Raw genomic sequence first — 24,728 nt, 5'->3', positions numbered from 1 at the left:
CTAAGGGTGCATTCACCTTTTGCTGGCCTTCAGGAAAAGTAAAATAATCCCATACATAAGAGGGCTTTTGTTTCCTCGCTCTCTGCCTCAAAACAGTGCTGCTAGTGCTAGCCTCACTCTCAGAAGAGCTCTGCTGTTCTGCCATCGTATCACAAAGACAACCCAGCTCCTTCTCCTAAGGGATCACAAGCAGAAATGAGAGGAATGGGTGTGGTGTAGGAGAGTTCTAGAACTGAAAGTAGTTTCAACCAATCAAAAGTTGTGTTTCATGATCACATGACCTACCGTATGCTTACGGTACGCTTACGGCAAAAGTGCGCATGCGCGTAAAAAAGACACGCGCTTGCGCGCATGCGCATAACAGACACTACCCGACACTTCCGCGTAACGTGCGCGTGTAGCGTACGCGCGCACGCGTCCCACGCGGAGTACGCGCGGCTACGCAAATTGCGTAACTATACGCAAGCAGCGTAGAAAAATTACGGGCGTTGCGTAAACCGTACGCTTACCGTAAGCTTACGGTACGCGTACTAAAAAAATAATAAAAAAAAAAAAAAAAAGTACTGCAAATAAATTTTACATGTTTATTTTAAAAAATATATTTAAAAAAACATATTAAAGAATTTTAAAAATTTAGCCATAGTCTTTATAAAAGGTAAGAAAAATAAAATAAAAATAAGTTAAAAAAAATAGAAGAAAAAAAAAACAATTAGCATTTAAAAAACCTTGCAAATTCACTGAAAAAACCATGGGTTTCACACACGTTATAGTTAGGAATTAGCATTTAAAAAACCTTAGAAATTCAGTGAAAAAACCATAGGTTTCACACACGTTATAGTTAGGAATTAGCATTTAAAAAACCTTAGAAATTCAGTGAAAAAACCATAGGTTTCACACATGTTATAGTTAGCTGGACATTTTACTCGTAAAAAACCAATGAAATTCCCCCGTTATAGTTAGTTCAGCTAACTATAACTCGCGCGCCCGCAATGCACTGCTGATGACGTCACATATTACATCACTCATGACATGGTCACTGACATCACTCATGACATCACTGATGACATCTCAAATGACATCACTGATGACATCACTGATGACATCATCCTTGTGATAGAGTGGCAGACCTCCTCTCACCCTAATAAAACCTTTGATACACGCATTCAAAAATAGAGACTAAAATTTTCAAAACAAAGGACATACCAATAACAGTTACAACAACCTCTTCAGTAATTCTAAGATCCACATACACATCCACTCATTCACCAACAGTCCTATACAGTCACTCATACATGTACTCACTTATCATATGTACTCATACACCTATACATCCTGTTACACAATGCCACTCATCCATAGAGCTACTCACAAACATAGTCACTCATGCTAATAAAGAATCAAACATACATTTACTTGCATATACAGTTATACACACACCACCACACTTACTTCTACGGAAACTTACACATACTTAGTCTTTTAAACAATCACTTATAGAAATACATACTTATTCATACAGGAACTCTTTCAATCTCTCACTCTCACATATACTCACATATATAAACCAATAGTCACATATACTAGTTTTAAACATATGTAGTTACTCATAAAGACACTATTGAGACAGTCATTCACTCACTAACACACCCATACACACACGCATCCACCCATGCAGTCCTGCACACATGCTCTGTTCAACACATACAGACAGTGAGTCACTCATTCATGCACCTATGCACTACGTCATACCCCCCACCGAACCATGCAGACACTCAGACTAATACTCAAAAAACAAACTAATAACCTATATAGACACCCATGTAGCTACTCACCAACCCATGCAGCCACTTATACACAAAGTGAAAAAATGATACAGATATTTACATATTTAAATATTACTCACTAAGCCATGTATTCACTATGATACACTTAATCAGTCAGTTACACAATCAATTTTTCAAAAAGAAATCATCCATTTAGACAGTAATATACCCATTTATTCTTCTATCAACCTTGAGATATACATATATAAAACATATTTAATTTTCAGAAAAACACACATTCACTGGATGATGTCATCAGTGATGTCATCAGTGATGTCATTTGAGATGTCATCAGTGATGTCATGAGTGATGTCACTGACCATGTCATGAGTGATGTAATATGTGACGTCATCAGCAGTGCATTGCGGGCGCGCGAGTTATAGTTAGCTGAACTAACTATAACGGGGGAATTTCATTGGTTTTTTACGAGTAAAATGTCCAGCTAACTATAACATGTGTGAAACCTATGGTTTTTTCACTGAATATATATATATATATATATATATATATATATATATATATATACATATATACACATATATATATATTCACTAGAGAAAAAATAGGTTTCAGGGACATTATAGTAAGTTGGACATTTCACTCGTTCAAAACCAGAGAAATTCGGCTGTTATAGTTAGTTCAGCTAACTTTAACTCACGCCCCTGCAATGCACTGCTGATGAAGTCATTTTTTAAATGCTAATTTCTAACTATAACGTCCCTGAAACCTATGGTTTTTTCAATGAATATATATATATATATTCACTGAAAAAACCATGGGTTTCACACACGTTATAGTTAGGAATTAGCATTTAAAAAACCTTAGAAATTCAATGAAAAAACCAAAGGTTTCACACATGTTATAGTTAGCTGGACATTTCACTCGTAAAAAACCATTGAAATTCCCCCGTTATAGTTAGTTCACCTAACTATAACTCGCGCGCCCGCAATGCACTACTGATGACGTCACATATTACATCACTCATGACATGGTCAGTGACATCACTCATGACATCACTGATGACATCTCAAATGACATCACTGATGACATTATCCTTGTGACAGAGTGGTAGACCTCCTCTCACCCTAATATAACCTTTGATACAAACATTCAAAAATAGAGACTGAAATTTTCAAAAAAATGGACATACCAATAACAGTTACAACAACCTATTCAGTAATTCTAAGATCCACATACACATCCACTCATCCACCAACAATCCTATACAGTCACTCATACATGTACTCACACATCATATGTACTCATACACCTAAACATCCTGTAACACAATGCCACTCATCCATAGAGTTACTCACACACATAGTCACTCATGCTAATAAAGAATCAAACATCCATTTACTTGCATATACAGTTATACACACACCACCACACTTACTTTTACAGAAACTTACACATACTTAGTCTTTTAAACAATCACTTATAGAAACACATACTTATTCATACAGGAAGTCTACCAATCTCTCACTCTCACATATACTCACTTATAAACACCAATAGTCACATATACTAGTTTAAAACATATGTAGTTACTTATGAAGACACTATTGAGACAGTCATTCACTCACTAACACACCCATGCACACACTCATCCACCCATACAGTCCTGCACACATGCTGTCTTCAACACATACAAACAGTGAGTAACTCATTCATGCATCTATGCACTACGTAATATCCCCCACCGCACCATGAAGACACTCAGACACTCATACTGATACTCAAAAAACCAACTAATAACCTATATAGACACTCATGTAGCTACTCACCAACCCATGCAGCCACTTATATACAAAGTGAGAGACTGATACAGGTATTTACACATTTAAACATTACTCACTTAGCCATGTATTCAAAAAGATACACTTAATCAGTCAGTAATACAATCAATTTTTCAAAAACAAATCATCAATTTAGACACTTATATACTCATTTATTCTTCCATCGACTTTGAGATATACATATATTAAACATATTTAATTTTCAGAAAAACACACATTCACTGGATGATGTCATCAGTGATGTCATTTGAGATGTCATCAGTGATGTCATGAGTGATGTCACTGACCATGTCATGAGTGATGTAATATGTGACGTCATCAGTAGTGCATTGCGGGCGCGCGAGTTATAGTTAGCTGAACTAACTATAACGGGGGAATTTCAATGGTTTTTTACGAGTGAAATGTCCAGCTAACTATAACATGTGTGAAACCTTTGGTTTTTTCATTGAATTTCTAAGGTTTTTTAAATGCTAATTCCTAACTATAACGTGTGTGAAACCCATGGTTTTTTCAGTGAATTTGCAAGGTTTTTTAAATGCTAATTCCTAACTATAACGTGAGTGAAACCCATGGTTTTTTCAGTGAATTTGCAAGGTTTTTTAAATGCTAATTTTTTTTTTCTTCTTTTTTTTTTTACATATTTTTATTTTAATTGTCTATCCTTTTTTAAAGACTATGGTTAAATTTTAAAAATTCTACAATATGTTTTTATTTTACCATTTTTTTTAAATAAACAGGTAAAATTTATTAGTATTACATATTTTTTTTTTTTCCTTTTTTTTTTTTTATTTTTTTTTTTTACCGTGCGCGTACGGTAAGCGCACGTCTTGCTGTAATTACGTTAGATTTCTACGCTGTTTGCGTTCATTTACGCAATTTGCGTAGACGCACGTCACGCGCGCATAGCGCGTAACGCGTACGCTGCACGCGCACGTTACGCGGAAGTGAAGGGGCGTGCCTGTTTAGCGCGTGCGCGTGTCTTTTTTACGCGCATGCGTACTTTTGCCGTAAGCGCACCGTAAGCGTACCGTAAGCGTACGGTAGGTCATGTGATCATGAAACAAAACTTTTGATTGGTTGAAACTACTTTCAGTTCTAGAACTCTCCTACACCACACCCATTCCCCTCATTTCTGCTTGTGATCCCTTAGGAGAAGGAGCTGGGTTGTCTTTGTGATACGATAGCAGAACAGCAGAGCCCTTCTGAGAGTGAGGCTAGCAGCACTACCTTGAGGCAGAGAGCGAGGAAACAAAAGACCTCTTACATATGGGAGTATTTTTCTTTTCCAGAAGGCCAGCAAAAGGTAAATGCACCCTTAGTGACTTGTAAGCTGTGTGGCCGTGTACTTTCAAGAGGGAATCCCGACAGGAAGTATTCCTTTGGGAATCACACCATGATGAGACACCTTAAGGATGTACACAGAAGGACACATGCTCGACTTACTGAAGGTAACCCTTCAGTAAATCAACCAAGCACATCCACAGCAGCTCAGCCTGGACCATCATCTGCAGTGCCGAGTCCTTCTTCTGCAGGTCAGGTGAGCCCTTCATCTGTGGGGGGAGCATCTCCTTTTTCTGGTCCTCTGGAAACTAACCCTCGGTTTATGAGGGTTGAAGTACGGTGCGCCACTTGTCATGATCTAATTTGTTATAGGGAGACCAGTATTTCCCTAGTGAACAATAAAATAGATCAGCACACTTGTCGTACCGTCTAATATTCCCATTCTTTCTTTCCTCTGTCCCTGCATGAACACAACGGCTCTTTTAAGAGCCAACCTTACCTTTCATCTATTTTTTATATATGTTTTTAAAAACTTTTTTTAATTTTTTTTTTACCGTACGCGTACGGTACGCGTAATTTTTTTTTTTTTTTTTTTAAAAACACTAAAAATCAATTATCACATTACAAGGTCCTTGAGAGACTACAATGAAAAACTGAAAATGTGATTGTAGAGACGTGGAAAAAAGGGACCATGATATTATTGACTTACCATACCCACTCAAAAAAATATTTATTCATTTAAATTTTTTTTAAATTGCTTTAAAAATGGTTCTAGTTTTCGAAAATTTTCTATCACAATCTGAAAAAAAAGAAAAAAGTATTAATATTTAATAAAACATTTTATAATACAGTACACATATTTACATATTTTTCAAAAAATATTTTTGCCTTTTTTTTGCTGTTTTCAGAATATATTGCATTTCACTATAAATTGTGAAAGCAATTGCATTCATCATTTAACAGCGGGCAAAAAAAAAATTAACAATCTCAAAGATTGTTTTAAAAAAGCCCACAATCTCTTTTTGCATAAACATAACTTTATAGAAATGCATAATATTCTTAAAAAATATCATCTAATATCAATACTTATTTCTTTAAAATACCGTCTGATATTTTTGTTTCAGAAGTATAATCACAATAATATATCTCAAATAACTCCACAATACATCTGGTTCCATTTCCTTTAGGCCAAATAGTAATTTTAAAATTCTATTTTGATTAAATTTCCAATGGTAATCCAATAAAAAACTAAAGTTTAAATTGTACAGATCTCACCGATTCTCTGTAACATTTTGGTTTCCGAAAGATTTATTAATAATTAAATAAGTCCACAATAGAATTGTTTACCTTTCCGCATGGCCAAATAGTAATTTTAAAAATCTTTTTTGAAAAAATTTCCAATGGCAATCCAATAACATTCCAAAATTTAAATTGTGCAGATGTTACCGATTTTTTCTAAATTTTTGGTTTTCCAAAGTTTCATTAAAAAATGGAAAAATTCCACATTACAATTGGTTACCTTTCCATTAGGCCAAATGATAATTTGTTAAATCTTTTTATTTGTAAATTCCAATGGTAATCCAATAAAATGGTAAAATTGTTTTGTCCAGATGTTGCCAAATCTCTCTAAAATTTAGGTTTCAGGAAGATTAGATAGGAATTTGCTAAATCAAAAGGCAAACGTTGCTTAAAAATCAATTGGGAATCATTACACAGTGTCCAGCCTTTTTCACATTTAAGATAAACTGTGTAATGACCAGAAGTTACAGTAGGTCCATCATGGAAAATTATTGCAACTGTTACAAAAGTTTTTCCTGAAATTGATAATTGCTGTCCTGTAAACTTCTTTATTAAAGTATCCAATTTTGAACCATCAGCTCTACATCGTTGCATCATTAAAATTACATATTGTCTGTATTCCTTTAAAATTAACGTTGAAAACATGTCAGATTTACACTCACCGCATTGCAGGCTATGATTAGCATCTTTAACTAATTTAGCAAAAGTGACTGTTTTACTCTCTGGCAATGTTAAATAAATAAACCTTTCATTATCAACATTAGAGCCACATATATTATAACAGTTTTCACAACTATGTTCCCATTTATAAGAGAGACCAAATAAATTTTCAATGGGAACCCCTTCTTCTTCCAGTACCTGAAGAAAAAACATCAAGAATTCCTGTGCGTCTTGCTGTACATTTTGAGAAAACTGTGTTCGTCCTGAACATACATCTAAAAGTTTTCTAATTTCAGTAGCACTTTCTATTTGAGTTTTATCATTACTCAGCTTTTCAAAAAGGACACTCAGCACAGAACAGAATCTTTTTCCCTGATTTACTATTATCTGCTCTTGCAAACTTTCCAGATAAAATGCAACATTCAGCACTACATTTGCGTAGCAGTTGACACCAGAGCTATTTTCAAAATGACATCCTACAACCTGTTCTTCATTTTCCTTATTCTTTTTGGTTGCAATTACATCACTCCTCTTTTTTTTCCTCCTCTCTACATCTTCATTACAGATATTCTCATTTCTCCTTTTACGAGAAACTACACGTTTCTCCAACACAGGATACTGACCTAAATGAGGAGCATAGCTTCTTCTTAATCTATTATACTCCTTTACACAATTTGTATCAGCACTAACTTTTGAATCATCAAAGTCTATCATGAATAAACCTGATAATGTTTTCACTCGTGACAAAGCAACATATGCCATACCTTCTTTGAACACAGTTGAACCAATGTTCACAAATGCACAATCTACAGTCAATCCTTGAGACTTGTGAATAGTTACAGCATATGCTAGAGAAAACGGAAACTGCTTCCTACGTACATATAAATCTTTCACAAGCATGAAACGAACTGAACAACGACAAATGTCTTTAACTTCTTCTATCTGATCAAATTTTATTTTTAAACATTCAATTCCATCTTTTTTCTGATAATTAATAAAACCCACAACTCTTCCCATAGCTCCATTAACTAAACCTTTTTCAACATCCAAATTTCTCCTTAAAAATACTCTACAGTTCATGCAAACATATAGATTTTTTTCTAATCCAGCTGTTTTGGAAATGTTCTTCTCTAGTGAATCCAATTTATTTTTCAGTGTGCCTGTTAATGTGACAGTAATTCTTCCATCCTCAATTTTGTCCACTGCTTCCAATTTCCTGATATCTTCCTTTTCCAATTTCAAAAGCTCCTCATTGAATATTGAGCATTCACGTAGAGTTGGCATTAAGCAGATGACACTTTTGTTTTCTGCAATGTTCTTGTATATCTTCTCTGCAACTATTTCTTCCTTTGGAAATAAATTATGTAGCAGCCGACTCTGTAATGCTTTTTTGCTAGCTTCAGTGAGTAGTCCAATTCTGATATCTTTCAGAATACTTCCATATTCTTCATCGTTTGCTTGCCTCATATTAGTAGTAAGTTCCTTGTACTCAAAGAAGGACCAAATATTTGTATTACCGATGCTTCCCAATGACTTCTTCGTGTCTTCATGTGTCACAGTATTAAACACTGGTTGTCCTTTAACTGGAGTAAGTTGCAAAAGATCTCCAAAAACTATGACGTGTTTTCCTCCAAATAACACGTCATAGTCTGTCTTCAGAATTTGCTGCATTCTTAAATGCACAAAGGCAAGCATTAAGTTTGATACCATGCTCACCTCATCAATAATGAGAACTTGCATCTTCTTCAATACTCTTGAAACTTCCAAGCATGCTTCTCCAGTTAGCTTGTTGTATTGTATTTTGTTCTCATGCTCCACTGGTAACATTAGCAAACGATGTAAAGTGATTCCTTTTATGTTATATGCTGCTAACCCAGTTGGAGCAGTAACCACACAAGACAAAGTAGAATCCGTTTTTTGCTGTAGGTAGCTTCTGATGACTTTTTTAAGGAAACTTTTTCCAGTTCCAGCTTGTCCGCTTACATACATCCTGATTGGATGAAATGATGTGCATGAGCACTCTTTTTTTTCATGTAGAAATCCGTGATCAATTTTGTTTCTGATCTCTTCATAAATTTGTTGCTGCTCTTCGTTCAGTTGTCTTTCCAAATTTTGTAAGTCTATAAATTCTTCTTGAGCTTGATTCATAGCCGTTTCCACTTCATTCATGGCTATTGATGCTTCATTTTCAACGATTGGTTGTCCTAGGGGATCTTGACTGAGTGTTCCTGAACTTTGGCTGTCCTGAGAACTGTCTCTAGCTATTTCTGCTGCAATTGTAGTTTCCTGTTCAATTTCTTCATTTAACATTTGCAGATAAGTTGAGAATGTACTGCATTGTATGCTGTCTTTGCAAGCATTAAAAGAATCTTCATAGCTTTGAAATTCTCCCAGTAGTTCATCCTCTGTACGCCATGGTTTAAACAGCTGTAAAAGAGCCAAGTAGTAAAATTCCTTTTTGTCAGTAGTGTCGCAACTCAGCTTCCTGTGATTTATCAAACTTCCTTTTGTTTGCTTCACCAAACATCCTTCCTCACCAATGACTTTATATTTTCCATTGTTGATGTCTTCTGTGGCTTTCCGTGAATAAATGTAGTTCTGCAGCACTTCATAGAGACACATGTTCTCCAGATGATGACTTCTCTTGGGATAATATGTGTCCAACATGTTTGATTTCAAAATATCTGTACTTTCTGGGTCATTTTCGGCCAAATATTCAATTTCTCCAACAGATTTCAGTACCCGATTTCTCATTGCTGCAAGGCCTAAACTTGCCCAAATTATTCTTCTTGATTTCGAGTAGAGACTTGCAGAAGATAACCTATCTGAACATTCGTAGGATCCAATTTCTCGATGCGATAACATCTTCAAACTGAAACTGTACAGCTTCTTACTGACAGTTTTCTCGTGAGAAATCTCTTCCCACATTTCCTTCAATTCTGTTTTTTCTGATTTCGTAATGTAAGACATTACATATCGAGCAACAGCAATGGAATTGTCAGCTACATACTGTATATCCATGTTAGCGTTCCACATGGATAAAATGACTGGGTTGTAGTCATTTATATTTTTTGATTCTTCTTTTCTTTTAAGGTTGTAGGTATTCTTAGGTGATTTTCTTGTGATAGTATGTCTCACAGATGACATAAAACTGTTTACTCTTCCATTTGAAAGAACAGGTCTAGGAAATCCAAATCGACATTTAGTGTAGTATTTATCTTTGCTCTTGTATTTCCGTCGACAGTATTTTCCACACCGATGACTTTGGAAACGTAAAACTTGCTCCTTTAACTTTTTCTCTTCTGTGCTTTTTGGTATAGCACATGTTGCATATTCTTCAATGTAAGATAACACTGCTTCATCAGCATCTGTTCCAAACTTTGGGGCATCCTTGATCCACAACAGCATATGAATATGAGGAGCACCTCTTGCCTGGTACTCTTTTCTCCAAAAGAAATCCACTACTTCTCCTAGAGGTGGATTTTTTTTATTGCAGATGAACGACATCATAGCCTCAAATCTATGATTGAAATATCTGCAAACATTAACCGGATCCAATGAGCACAGTTCTCCTGCTGTCTTGTATTCGATGTTTTTAATGTTTGAATTTGCCTCTCGTAGAAAATCCAGTAAATCATCCCAAGCGTACTCCGCACAGCTTAGGGTAACGAACCATGTTGGTGTTCCTAAATTCCGTAACATGCATTTTAATTCACCATGGCGTCGGTACCAATATTCATTTGTCCCACGCTGACAAGCCATCAGATTGATCAGTTGTGTTTCCAAATGATCATCTCGGTGCTGCACTTTCTCCATAAAATCCTTAGCAGACACATTTTGTAAATGTACTCCACTTTTTAAAATGTGATTTACTGCATAAGACAATGCAGACAAGTCGCTTTCAAATAAAAGATGGAACAAATAAGGAATACTTTGTCGAAATCTGGGATCTTCAGCACATAGTCTTGTAGTCCGATACTCAGAAGCTGGAATCTGTTCCGGACGTTCATCGTATCGTCCTCCTTTTCCTTTAGGAAACAGCTGGGGAAAACATCGAGCTTCCAAGCTCTCCTCCCATACACTCACGGGAGTTCCTTTTGCTTTCTTCATCTGAAATAGATCAATATTGTCTCCCATAACTTCTTTTGAATGAAGAGGATGTATGCTAAAATGTACATAAATTTCTTCTTCCTTTGACTTGTCCACTTTTTCAATTTGTCCAGTTGGTGTTTCTGTGTCTTCTTGTAAATCTTCTTCTTCTTCTATATAAATTGATTCATACCATTTGTTATTCCTTTTCAAATACAAATTTGCTCTTTGTGCTTTCCGTACATCTACCAGCTCCTGCCAAATCTTCTTATTCTTTGTAGGTACACCATTAACCAGAATAATTAATGGTTCAGTTTCCAAAGTATCCGCATCAATAGTTTCCATATTTTTTTTCAAATCCAAGGGCAAATACACCACTCTACCTTTTAAACCTCTCAGTAAATCTGAAGGAGGTAATTTACCAGTTTTGGGCTCCATACGTACTATGGTCTGGAACGGATGAACACATTGAATGAGTATAGACTCATATGTATTTAATTCAGAAAGTTCAGCAGGAATAGCATCCAATTCTAAATTATTATGTACAGCTCTGGTCGGCATTCTATTTTCCTCTAACTTGTTGTAACAGTATTTACAAATACGCTGATCTTCACCCAATTCAAAACAATTTTCAAGAAATATATATGTGGCAAAATCCTTTCACTTATAATTATCTTCATTTTCACTTTTTCTGTAGAGATCAACATTCCTAGTTTGTTTTCTATAATGAGTTCTGCGGCAACAAATACAAGTAATATTTGGTCTTTCATTAGAGATTATTGCAAATTTTGTTATGTGATCATTAAATGTCTTACTTACAGAGGGTTCTACATTCTCTTCCACTTCTTCCTCATTTACTGTGTCCTTTTCTGCACTGTTTTGTTCAGGACCAAAGTAACAAAACTGAATTTCATCAACAACCTTCTTTACATCTGATACCGTTCCACGGAACAGAGCCCTATTCAATTCATCTAACTTTATTGCTGGACTTTTAGCAAAATACAACCGTCTCACAAACTTTCTCATTTCAGTATGATGAACAGCCAGCATCCTAAAATGATGGAAAACACTATTACACACTTTTCTAGATAGACAAGCCAGAGAATGACCCTGCAAACCATTATTCTCTCTCACTCTGCATGGATCCAGACTTTGAAGCACCTTAATCTTCTGTTTTACACTTTTTTTACTATATTCTCTTAGAAACTCACGAAATTTATCAATAGATTCCTGACGCACAGTGCAAATACTACTACAATTCCAAGTGTACACTGGGGCTTTAGGACGTCTCCCCATAGCCTCATCCGCCATCACTTGTACCTCATCTCTTGAAACCATTATCTCCTTCTCCATTATGCAACCATTTTTCACTTCGTAAGCACGACCTCTGGTGTCAACTGCATGCAGCAAACTATTACTTTGAAAATAGCTCTCTTCATTAAAAAAAGGTTCACTACTTGAACTATGCATCCATTTTCCTAAAAACACTTTACAAAAGTTTGTTCTGTTCACTACTCTTTTCCTTTTGCTTTGTGATTTCAGTACATTAACCATTTTATCTGATGTACGCATCCTATTCAAAATTAAAATGAATAGTTTCCTTTTTAATTCTAATGCCTTTGCTGCAATGGCTTCAATTTCTTTTTTTCTCTTATAAAACTTAGCCTTTTGCTTATATTTCTTCACATCCTTTATCAAATTGGACATAACTCTTCTCTGAAACATTTTTCTACGTATCTCTTTAAACGCTGTTTTTCTGTTTAAGTTTATCTTTTTAGTTGCAGAAGGTATATTTGCATTAACTAAATGCTCAATTTTTTCCTCTCCTTTTCTATTGAAAACATTTTTTCCAGTACAGACATTTTGTACATTTTTCCTTTTTTTGAATATGTTCTTTAAAAAATCTTTTGTTTGCTTACCAGAAGATTTTTTCTTTTTCCCAACATGAGCATCTCCAACTAACTTAGGTCCTCCAGTTGTCTTCAAATATAGGTTTTTTTTGTGGTCTTTCTTTACTCTGGATTTTGTAGGCATCTTAAATTTTGTTCACTGCTCTTCAGCAATACCTGAAAAAAACTAAAAAAAAAATTCCTTTTTTTTATTTAAATATATTACTACGTTTTTTATGTTCTTTAGAAATCTTAAAATACTATAAACCCCTTTCCTATAAATGAAAATCACAATAACACCTTCACAAATTAAATTTCTAAAAATAATTCCTGTGTGCACACAAAGTCATGCTTTGAAATTAGGCAGAAAACTGCTTTTTCAGACCAGCACCATGTGTAACCTGGGTGACTGCCTACACTCCAGCAAGGGCAACCAGCCTTAGTGATGCTGTATGTATTTGCATTACTGACTGAAACCTCAAACCCCACTCGCTTGTGAATACTGTGCATGATTCCACAGGGTAAGCAGCTGGGTGTGTGCTAAGAGTCTGCTTCTGCACCAAAAAATGGCTCCCCCTTTCCATCTAATGCAACTGTGAAATCACCAGAGCAATACGCAATAAATCTCTGCCTGTAATTCCTATATGCACACAGAGTCATGTTTTCACATTAGTCACAAAACGAAATTTCTTTGCCGTTTTGAAAGCACACTTACTACTCTTTTTTTTTGGCAAGTGATAAACACTTTAACAGACTGACACATTATGAATCCACTTTTCAGATTCTTAAAAAAGCACATGTCCAAACTGCTTTTTCAGACCAGCACCATTTGTAACCTGGGTGACTGCCTACACTCCAGCAAGGGCAACCAGCCTTAGTGATGCTGAATGTATTTGCATTACTGACTGAAACCTCAAACCCCACTCGCTTCTGAATACTGTGCATGATTCCACATGGTAAGCAGCAGGGTGTGTGCTAAGAGTCTGCTTCTGCACCAAAAAATGGCTCCCCCTTTCCATCTAATGCAACTGTGAAATCACCAGAGCAATACGCAATAAATCTCTGCCTGTAATTCCTATTTGCACACAGAGTCATGTTTTCACATTAGTCACAAAACGAAATTTCTTTGCCAATTTGAAAGCACACTTACTACTCTTTTTTTTGGCAAGTGATAATCACTTTTACAGACTGACACATTATGAATCCACTTTTCAGATTCTTAAAAAAGCACATGTCCAAACTGCTTTTTCAGACCAGCACCATTTGTAACCTGGGTGACTGCCTACACTCCAGCAAGGGCAACCAGCCTTAGTGATGCTGTATGTATTTGCATTACTGACTGAAACCTCAAACCCCACTCGCTTGTGAATACTGTGGATGATTCCACAGGGTAAGCAGCTGGGTGTGTGCTAAGAGTCTGCTTCTGCACCAAAAAATGGCTCCCCCTTTCCATCTAATGCAACTGTGAAATCACCAGAGCAATACGCAATAAATCTCTGCCTGTAATTCCTATATGCACACAGAGTCATGTTTTCACATTAGTCACAAAACAAAATTTCTTTGCCATTTTGAAAGCACACTTACTACTCTTTTTTTTGGCAAGTGATAAACACTTTTACAGACTGACACATTATGAATCCACTTTTCAGATTCTTAAAAAAGCACATGTCCAAACTGCTTTTTCAGACCAGCACCATTTGTAACCTGGGTGACTGCCTACACTCCAGCAAGGGCAACCAGCCTTAGTGATGCTGTATGTATTTGCATTACTGACTGAAACCTCAAACCCCACTCGCTTGTGAATACTGTGCATGATTCCACAGGGTAAGCAGCTGGGTGTGTGCTAAGAGTCTGCTTCTGCACCAAAAAATGGCTCCCCCTTTCCATCTAATGCAACTGTGAAATCACCAGAGCAATACGCAATAAATCTCTGCCTGTAATTCCTATTTGCACACAGAGTCATGTTTTCACATTAGTCACAAAACGAAATTTCTTTGCCAATTTGAAAGCACACTTACTACTCTTTTTTTTGGCAAGTGATAATCACTTTTACAGACTGACACATTATGAATCCACTTTTCAGATTTTTTAAAAAGCACATGTCCAAACTGGTTTTTCAGACCAGCACCATTTGTAACCTGGGTGACTGCCTACACTCCAGCAAGGGCAACCAGCCTTAGTGATGCTGAATGTATTTGCATTACTGACTGAAACCTCAAACCCCACTCGCTTGTGAATACTGTGCATGATTCCACATGGTAAGCAGCTGGGTGTGTGCTAAGAGTCTGCTTCTGCACCAAAAAATGGCTCCCCCTTTCCATCTAACGCAACTGTGAAATCACCAGAGCAATACGCAATAAATCTCTGCCTGTAATTCCTATTTGCACACAGAGTCATGTTTTCACATTAGTCACAAAACGAAATTTCTTTGCCAATTTGAAAGCACACTTACTACACTTTTTTTTGGCAAGTGATAATCACTTTTACAGACTGACACATTATGAATTCACTTTTCAGATTTTTTAAAAAGCACATGTCCAAACTGCTTTTTCAGACCAGCACCATTTGTAACCTGGGTGACTGCCTACACTCCAGCAAGGGCAACCAGCCTTAGTGATGCTGAATGTATTTGCATTACTGACTGAAACCTCAAACCCCACTTGCTTCTGAATACTGTGCATGATTCCACATGGTAAGCAGCTGGGTGTGTGCTAAGAGTCTGCTTCTGCACCAAAAAATGGCTCCCCCTTTCCATCTAATGCAACTGTGAAATCACCAGAGCAATACGCAATAAATCTCTGCCTGTAATTCCTATTTGCACACAGAGTCATGTTTTCACATTAGTCACAAAACGAAATTTCTTTGCCAATTTGAAAGCACACTTACTACTCTTTTTTTTGGCAAGTGATAATCACTTTTACAGACTGACACATTATGAATCCACTTTTCAGATTTTTTAAAAAGCACATGTCCAAACTGCTTTTTCAGACCAGCACCATTTGTAACCTGGGTGACTGCCTACACTCCAGCAAGGGCAACCAGCCTTAGTGATGCTGAATGTATTTGCATTACTGACTGAAACCTCAAACCCCACTCGCTTGTGAATACTGTGCATGATTCCACATGGTAAGCAGCTGGGTGTGTGCTAAGAGTCTGCTTCTGCACCAAAAAATGGCTCCCCCTTTCCATCTAATGCAACTGTGAAATCACCAGAGCAATACGCAATAAATCTCTGCCTGTAATTCCTATTTGCACAGAGAGTCATGTTTTCACATTAGTCACAAAACGAAATTTCTTTGCCAATTTGAAAGCACACTTACTACTCTTTTTTTTGGCAAGTGATAAACACTTTTACAGACTGACACATTATGAATCCACTTTTCAGATTCTTAAAAAAGCACATGTCCAAACTGCTTTTTCAGACCAGCACCATTTGTAACCTGGGTGACTGCCTACACCCCAGCAAGGGCAACCAGCCTTAGTGATGCTGAATGTATTTGCATTACTGACTGAAACCTCAAACCCCACTCGCTTGTGAATACTGTGCATGATTCCACATGGTAAGCAGCTGGGTGTGTGCTAAGAGTCTGCTTCTGCACCAAAAAATGGCTCCCCCTTTCCATCTAATGCAACTGTGAAATCACCAGAGCAATACGCAATAAATCTCTGCCTGTAATTCCTATTTGCACACAGAGTCATGTTTTCACATTAGTCACAAAACGAAATTTCTTTGCCAATTTGAAAGCACACTTACTACTCTTTTTTTTGGCAAGTGATAATCACTTTTACAGACTGACACATTATGAATCCACTTTTCAGATTCTTAAAAAAGCACATGTCCAAACTGCTTTTTCAGACCAGCACCATTTGTAACCTGGGTGACTGCCTACACTCCAGCAAGGGCAACCAGCCTTAGTGATGCTGAATGTATTTGCATTACTGACTGAAACCTCAAACCCCACTCGCTTCTGAATACTGTGCATACTCAAACCCTTAAACTATTCTTTTTTTATACCAGTACACCTTAATTTATCGTGAAAACATAGTCCATATTATTTTACATGTTCCTCACATTTAAATTTCTCCCAAAACAGAAAATAATAAACACAACTTCAACAAAAGGAATCCCATTTCTATTATTCATTTCCTAAATTACCATATACATCCCCTCTCAAACTCTAAACTCACCTTTAAAATTAGTTAGTTGTGAAAGAAATGTGGCACTCAAACAGCAGATTATCAGAGCCAGGATCTCTGTTCTTTACACCTCTCTCCTCTCAGCAGAACCAGATAATGGCAAACTTTCCCTCTCTTTTTCCACACATATACATGTTAGTTTCAAATCTCAGTGCTTCCCCCTTTTTTTCAAATGTAATCACACATTTCTATTGGTTGAAAACCAACCCTTTTCCAAAAGTACCCTTCCCCCAACTTGACTTCTGCCTAGTACCCTTCCCCCAACTTGACTTCTGCCTGCTACCATAGCAACAGCTCTTGGAACACTGCTGTGTGGAGTTAGGTCAGAAGTTCACCAAACAATGTTTCAATTCCACAGAGCAAGAGTGCTTGACTTTTCAAACCTAACAGCAAATCCATAGGACTGTTCTTTGGTAACACATTTTTCTGTACCAATACAAAACATGCTTCTATTAATTTACACATACAGCCTAGTTTTTATTCTAGAATGGTATGAAACAGCCAATCAGTTCTTTTTTTTATGAAAAAAATATGTATGCCTCCATTTCCAAACTGTCTTTCTTTTCATATTGCCATTCTACTGAAAGACACCTCCTGAGTGCATCCAGTTCTCCTTTGAAGATGTTCACAGTGTGGATTGTAGGGCACAGCTATGTCTTCTGGAGTGAAAAGTATGCAGAGAAAACAGATATGGTGAGAGACCTTGCTTTGCCAAATGTAGACATTAAATGGATTGGTCAGAGAGGGTTAAAGTGGCACCAATTGATGCCATTGGTGAAATCCTTCATGCACATCCAACACCCTCACCTCATAATAGTGCACTGTGGTGGCAATGACCTAGGCACTTTGACTGGGGTAGGTCTGGAAATGCTTATGAAGGACACCTTTGCACAACTGTTTTCACTTTTCCCTAAAACTGCCTTTGTGTTTTCTAACATATGCCAAAGGCAAAAATGGAACTGGTCCAATCATTTCTGTCCGCAGATTGACAAAGCAAGAAAGCACGTCAACAAATCTGTTTCTGCTTTCCTCCGTGACTATGGTATGGGTTCCATTTACCACAACAACTTGCGTTACGACATGCAAGACATTTATAGAGGAGATGGTGTGCACTTCAATGATGAAGGGAACAGAGTCTTCCTCTTGAACCTTAGACTCTGCATCGGTACTTACTTGTAGGTACCACTAAAAAATCACTTCATAAACACAACGGCTCTTTTTAGAGCCCCCTAATATCTAAACACTTAAATCTGCATTTCATTTCTTTTTTTATTTTATTTTTTACCGTACGCTTACCGTACGCGTACCCCGCGATTTTTTTTAAAATCAATAAATGTTTTCTTTGTACTTTTCTGTCCTTCTTTGACCCCCTTACAAATGTTAGGGGGTCTGTAACTCTCCTCCTTGCCCCCTTTTCTTGTTATCACTCTTTTTTTCCTGAGTGCAACACACGAAATGGCGGCCGCCGCTTCCTGGTTTCGACCGATTCGAATGTTTACTAAGATCTAAGTGCCAATCAGAATCACGCTCGCGCACGCCACCGTACGCGTACGGTAAGCGTACCGTAAGCGCACCGTAAGCTGGCTCAGATATATATATTGATTTAAAGGCTATTTTCTCAGAATCTACTGAACAGATTTACACCAAACCTACAAAAGGCACTTCCTTGACCTGAGGACTACCTCTCTGCCAAATTTCTAGTAATTCTGTTCAGCCGTTCGGGCTGTAGCCCTGTCTAAAGGTCCTATGGAAAAATGCATGGGAAAAACGCATTTTGGGACCCCCCTTTTATCTCAGCCCCCGCTTGACGAATCCCCCCGAGACTTTCAGGGAAGGAGCGGAGCGTAGTGCCCCACCTATTTTGAAAAATTCGCGAGGATTCGTCGACCGGCGCCAAAGTTATTCAAAATAGAATGTTGCGGATTTCCTATGGAAACGTGGTCCTAACTATAACTACCTACTGGCAACCGCCAGTAGGTATATATATATATATATATATATATATATATATATATATATATATATATATATATATATATATATATATATATCCAATCCTTAGTATCGGTGCTCACCGCAACCGAAGATCGCCTTTTCCCCGCCTCTCGCAATGGCGGTCCGTGGAGAGGAAGCGAACCTATCAATAATTATACTCCAGCTGAATTCTTCGATAACGAAAAATAAGGACAGCAACCACGGACTCTTAGGATCAATTGCGCTATTTATTTAGCAACAAATGGCCACTCAACGCGTTTCGGGAAAACTCCCTTGTTCATGAGTGTGGTAATGCCAACTAAACATTGTTTAAATAAAGACATGTGAATACAAAAAACCATGCATGAACATAGAGAACGGACTGCACCTGTGGGAGTTACTTCACTCCTGTTAACATGTAATAGAGCTGATCCGCCATCTTAAAATGGTTCTAGTACAGGGTGAACATAAGTTATTTCAAAGTCTTGCACTACTTCAAATGCGACTGTAAATGTGAAAATGATAAAACACTAAGTTCGCTGTAAATTTTCTTTGCATAATTACGATTTCCGAAAATTATGTCCCAATCACAATGAATGTGAAAATCACAGTCACCCAACGCATTTGCGGAAACCTAAAAAAGGTGCTTGCTGTCGAACCCGAGTGGGTAACTGACGGGACGATGCATTCCCTTAGCTTACGATCCTCTTAGCATGGTAACAATAACTTGTATCTTAACCTTCGACGTTACAAAACATCATATTAGCTCAATAGGATCGCAATTCTTACTGCAGTGCTTGCTATTCAACCCAAGTGGGTCAAGACAGTCTAATCATCCTGAACTTTACAAATAAAACCATCAATGATGCTATATCTTCTTAGAAACAATCTACCGATACTTTTGCTTTATTGCTTTTCTTCGATGCTATATATATATGAGAGATGACCTTGTATTGAGGGGTATTCTTGTTGTTTCATGCAATGTATGTACCATAAAGTGAAACTCAAAAATAAATCATAAAAAAAGGGAAACAAAATGAGTGAAAAGACAGCAGCTAAATAGTCCTTCACGAATTATATAGGTAGGTGTGATCTAGAAAAGTAAAGGACATATGTGGTACCTACGTTTGTAAATGTCACCAGCGTGTGCAACAACTTACTCTACATCACCTATGATTACCAATGGCATTTACAATACTTTATGGGACGGATCTACAAAGAAGTGCCGCACCGCGGCAACGCAAGCCCTTTGGCTGCGGCACTTCCGAAGCACAGGAATGCAACATTTTTACAATAATATGTAGCATTCCTGTGCTCTTCCCTTTGCTGGCGCACAAACTGTAGCCATGCGTCGGCGCAGGCACCCTTGCACCATGGTGCAAGGATGCCTGCGTCGTGGGGAGATTGTTTTTGTGCAGAAAGGGGCACCTTCCTGCACAAAAACAATCACTACAGGGCGTTTTCCTCTTTCAATGCGTGCTGTAGAATGCAGCACGCTTTGAAAGAGGAAAAAACGAGGAAAAATGAAAACATTTCTCATCGTTGCGCCTCGCTACGCCTCCCCTCCTCTCCATTGACATGCAGTTTCAGATTTACGATTCCTCGTAAATCTGGAAATGTGTCTTGTTCCATGGGTGTTGCGTGGGAACACCCTCAGCAACACCCATGGAACGCCCCTTCCACGCAAGGTCCATATTTACAAGGAGAGGAAAAGTCACGCAGGCTGGCTTTTCCTCTGCTTGTATCTATGGAGAAGTAAAATGCACCTCCAGTACATCACAAAAAGTGACATACTGGTGGCGCAGGGGGGTTGTAAATCTTCCCCTATATATTCATCTGATAGGGTGTCTGATTATGTGTGCACTGAAAAATTGCGATCGCTGTCTAATCAACTGTTTGTGCAAGGATTGCATTTATAAGCAGCACAATGTTTATTGCGCCCTTTAGTTACCAGGGGCCGTATTACCCAAGACTGTGCCAGAGCTAATTGTCATTGTGCGCCCGAGTATGTCTGCGTTTAGGTGCGTTTGCGTCTGCGTGCTAATACAATATGCGCACAGACGCAAATGCACATAAACACAGAGTTCGAAGTCTGCGGCAACATCACGACGGCATTACAGACCGATCTTCTGTAATGCTGTTGGGTGTATACTCTGGCGCACAACGACAATTAGCGCAGTCATCGGTAATACGGCCCCAGATGCGCTAATGTTCTTACCTCATGGAATTCAAAAAGTGAAAAATGCACCATATTTACTGGGACATGCAAATTCCCAGTGCATTTAGCAATAAAATCTGCATATTATACCCTCATTTCAATTCAAAACTTGTGATAAACGAAGTTATTTTACCCAATGAATTTCAAACTGATGGGTATCAGATTTTATCAGTTGCAAAAAATGCCTTGTACCACTCCAGGGTTCCTAGGTCCTTTGTTTTTTATTAACTTGTTGTGTTATCAATCTTTTATATAGTGCAAACAGCTCACTCCACCAGGAGTATCCCAATAAAGGTGTGTAGCAGGCAAATCAGAATAGGGTACTTTTGGGTAAAACAGCCAAGTTTTTGGCAACATTTTGAAGATAATAAAACTCTGACATGAACAGGTATAAAAGAGCAACTTATTCCAGTGGGAAGGTGCAAGGTGAGGAAAATAGTCCGTATCGGGGTGCCTAGTTCAGTGTCAGATGATCCAAATCTCCTGACTGGCTTCTAAAACCTGGTTCTTGTCTGAAGGTATACTGAACCCTCGCCATACCATGCTCTTTAGGCATGGCAAAGGAGCTTAAAAATACAACACTTCCTGATAGGAAGCCAAGTAAAGGGATCTCAGAATAGAACTTGTGGAGGTGCCAGATGAAGGATGGCAAACCAAATGGGTGGCTGCGTTCTGGACCACTTGCAGGCACGACATAAGAGACTGGTTTGCCGGAACCAGAAGAGCATTACTATAGTCAAGGCAGCTGGTTATGAGAAGCTGAATAATGACCTTTCTAGAGTTCAGAGGCAGCCAGGAGAAGACCTTTCTAAGCATGCAAAAGATTCCAAAGCAAGTTCTACAAATAGCAGTGACTTGACGGGCCACGTTGACCATGTCATCCAGCAGAATATCAAGATTCTTTACAAGATTTCTTTGGGCAGAGCAGATTGCCCAATTATGTGGGCCACCAGTCATTTGACCAAATTTGAGTAGCTCTGCCTATTAATATTTCAGTTTTCGACTTATTAGGTTGAATACAGTTCTGTTTCATCCAAGATGCCAGAGCTCGCAGGCAGTCGCAGAACCTGGCTCTTGTTACTTCCTGGTTTGCCCACTCAATGTCACCAATTGGGTGTCAGCAGCATATGAGATAAACCTCAGGCTAAAAGACCTGACAGCCTTTACCAGGAGGCCCACATACATATTCAAGACTGATCACATTTGAGCTTTTGAACACATATGTTTTTATGTAAATGGTGTCACTTACATTATCAAATATCGTACATGTGCATCCAGGCGGGGGTGCAACTGATGCAGCAGGTATTTTCTGATAAAGGAAGATGCATTTGAAGAAAATGTAGAGGTAGTATTGTTTCTGGCACGGTAGACCACGGGTCACACAGGAAACGGCTGTATGGTTCATCATAAAATATATATTTGGCAATGTTCCTTTTGAAGGAAAGGAAACAGATGGGCGTGTTGCCATCAGAAAAGAACAACCTAGGAGAAACGAGAAAGCAGAAATATTTTCTCTTCGCATTTCTTGCTTTTGGAAAGGCACACTGAAGGGTGCACTTAGGGGTGCATTTCATTCTTCAAGCCGCTGGCTTTCTATCCTCTCACTCCCCCAACTAGAGACAGCTGAGCTGGCATTGCCTTCGTAAGATGCGCTGCAAAACCTGCAGCCTGGCCTTGCTAGATAAGCTCTCGGCTTTCTACACTCAACCCATACATCGACACACCCATATGTACTTCGTATGGATTTGGGATTACAATGCTGCAATACATTTTAATTCCTAAAAATAAAATAAAAACATATTCATGGCATTGACAAAAACAGGATTTATAAGTAAATGGAAACAATAAAATAGCAATATCACAGCACAGAGTGAAAGAAACGGTTTTTTTCCCCAATCCATACTGCAGAGGATGAACTTAGATTGCACGTTACCTTGGTCAATGTCACGCCTGCCCTTACCTATCAGTGGAAGGTGTTTTATTCACTATGAAGGTCACATAAGTGGGATTGATTGGAGAGAAGGTGGGAAAAGTTTTACACTTTGTCCAACTTTACCAAAGGCAAATTTAATCCTCCCTGCTCTGCTGAAACTCAGGGGCTTATTTACAAGCCCCTTGCGCTGCCGGTGCGTCACTTTTTCCCATGTTAAGTGTGACGCACCGGCGACGCAAGGGGCTTTTAAATAAGCCCCTCCGTTTTTTTCTTTTTTGACACAAGATGTTCCTTTGGAGATCTAAAAAATTCTTCTGGTGACTGCTGCACGCTCTGCCATGCAGGAAGGCAACCCATGAAAAACTGTATTCTATGATAACTAATACAATTTTCTAATAACATAAGTTCAAAACACTGAGCCAATGTTGCAGGGATTCTGCACATACACAGAACTATGCGCAGGATTATGGGACCTTGGTGTATAGGGAGTGTGCCTTCCTACCGCCTTAGTACCCACGAGCCCAGGACTGACTAGCTATAGTGTCTCACTCGCCCTCCTACTCACTCAGGGGGAAGCAAATGATTAGACACCCCAGAACACAACACTCCTGTATCTCTCAGGAATCGCGGTAACAAGACACACCTTTTCGCTCACACTCTCGTACCTGTCCACAATATGATCTGACTGAGACACGAATATAGTTTAAAATGTTTATTTTAACTAACGTGCTCTAACATGCAGTATACGTGCTACAACAAGCAGAAAAATTCATAACATGAATATCGTTAGCATTGCAGCTAGGCCATACATCATAAAGGGAGATGTCATCTTATAAAGACAATGGAGAAAGTACTATAGTGCCTAACCTTCCTCACCTTGGCTAGAAGGAGTATTATTATATAATAGAAGATCTCCGGGCTTTGTCAGCAGAACCCACACCTTAGAATATAGATGATATTTCTACATCGTAGGTGTGTGTTGCTCTTCTCCCTGGAAAGGTCCCTCTCCAAGTGTGTGTCACCTAAACATGTATCCCTGTAATATCAAAGCACGAGCTTCCTGCAGCAGCTGCGCTAGGTGCTAGGGCCTGATCAGAACAGAATAACAAGGGGCATTGTTTATCGCCCTTGCTCACAATGTTCAGACTAAACTCCAGGAACAAGCAAAGACAAACACAGCAAACAGTTTCTCATGTGAAAGGCAGAAACAGAGTCTTGCAAAAAATAAAGCCTTGTAGTAACTTGCGCAAAATCTGCATTATGGCTGCAGGGCTCATGCTAACTTAGTAATGTCGACAATGTACCCATCGGAAACGTGACACCAATACATATGTAAACAAGAAATAAGGTGGTATAAGTATGAATGGTCAATAGCTCAAAGATAAACCTATATGTATAATGAAATCTTACACACGGGCTATGTCTAACAAATTTAAAGCATAAAAAAGAGTGCTTTGACCTCTTTTGAGAAGTGGGTACTCCTTAAGGCTGATGATAAATATCTTATCACTGAACGTTATGTCCTGCTGGGCAAGGAGCTATCCCCGACTAAATCTAAGGGGCAGT

Source organism: Triturus cristatus, chromosome 5_2 (assembly GCF_964204655.1).
Source record: "Triturus cristatus chromosome 5_2, aTriCri1.1, whole genome shotgun sequence".
Lineage (NCBI taxonomy): Eukaryota > Metazoa > Chordata > Amphibia > Caudata > Salamandridae > Triturus > Triturus cristatus.
This window is presented reverse-complemented; position numbering follows the sequence as displayed.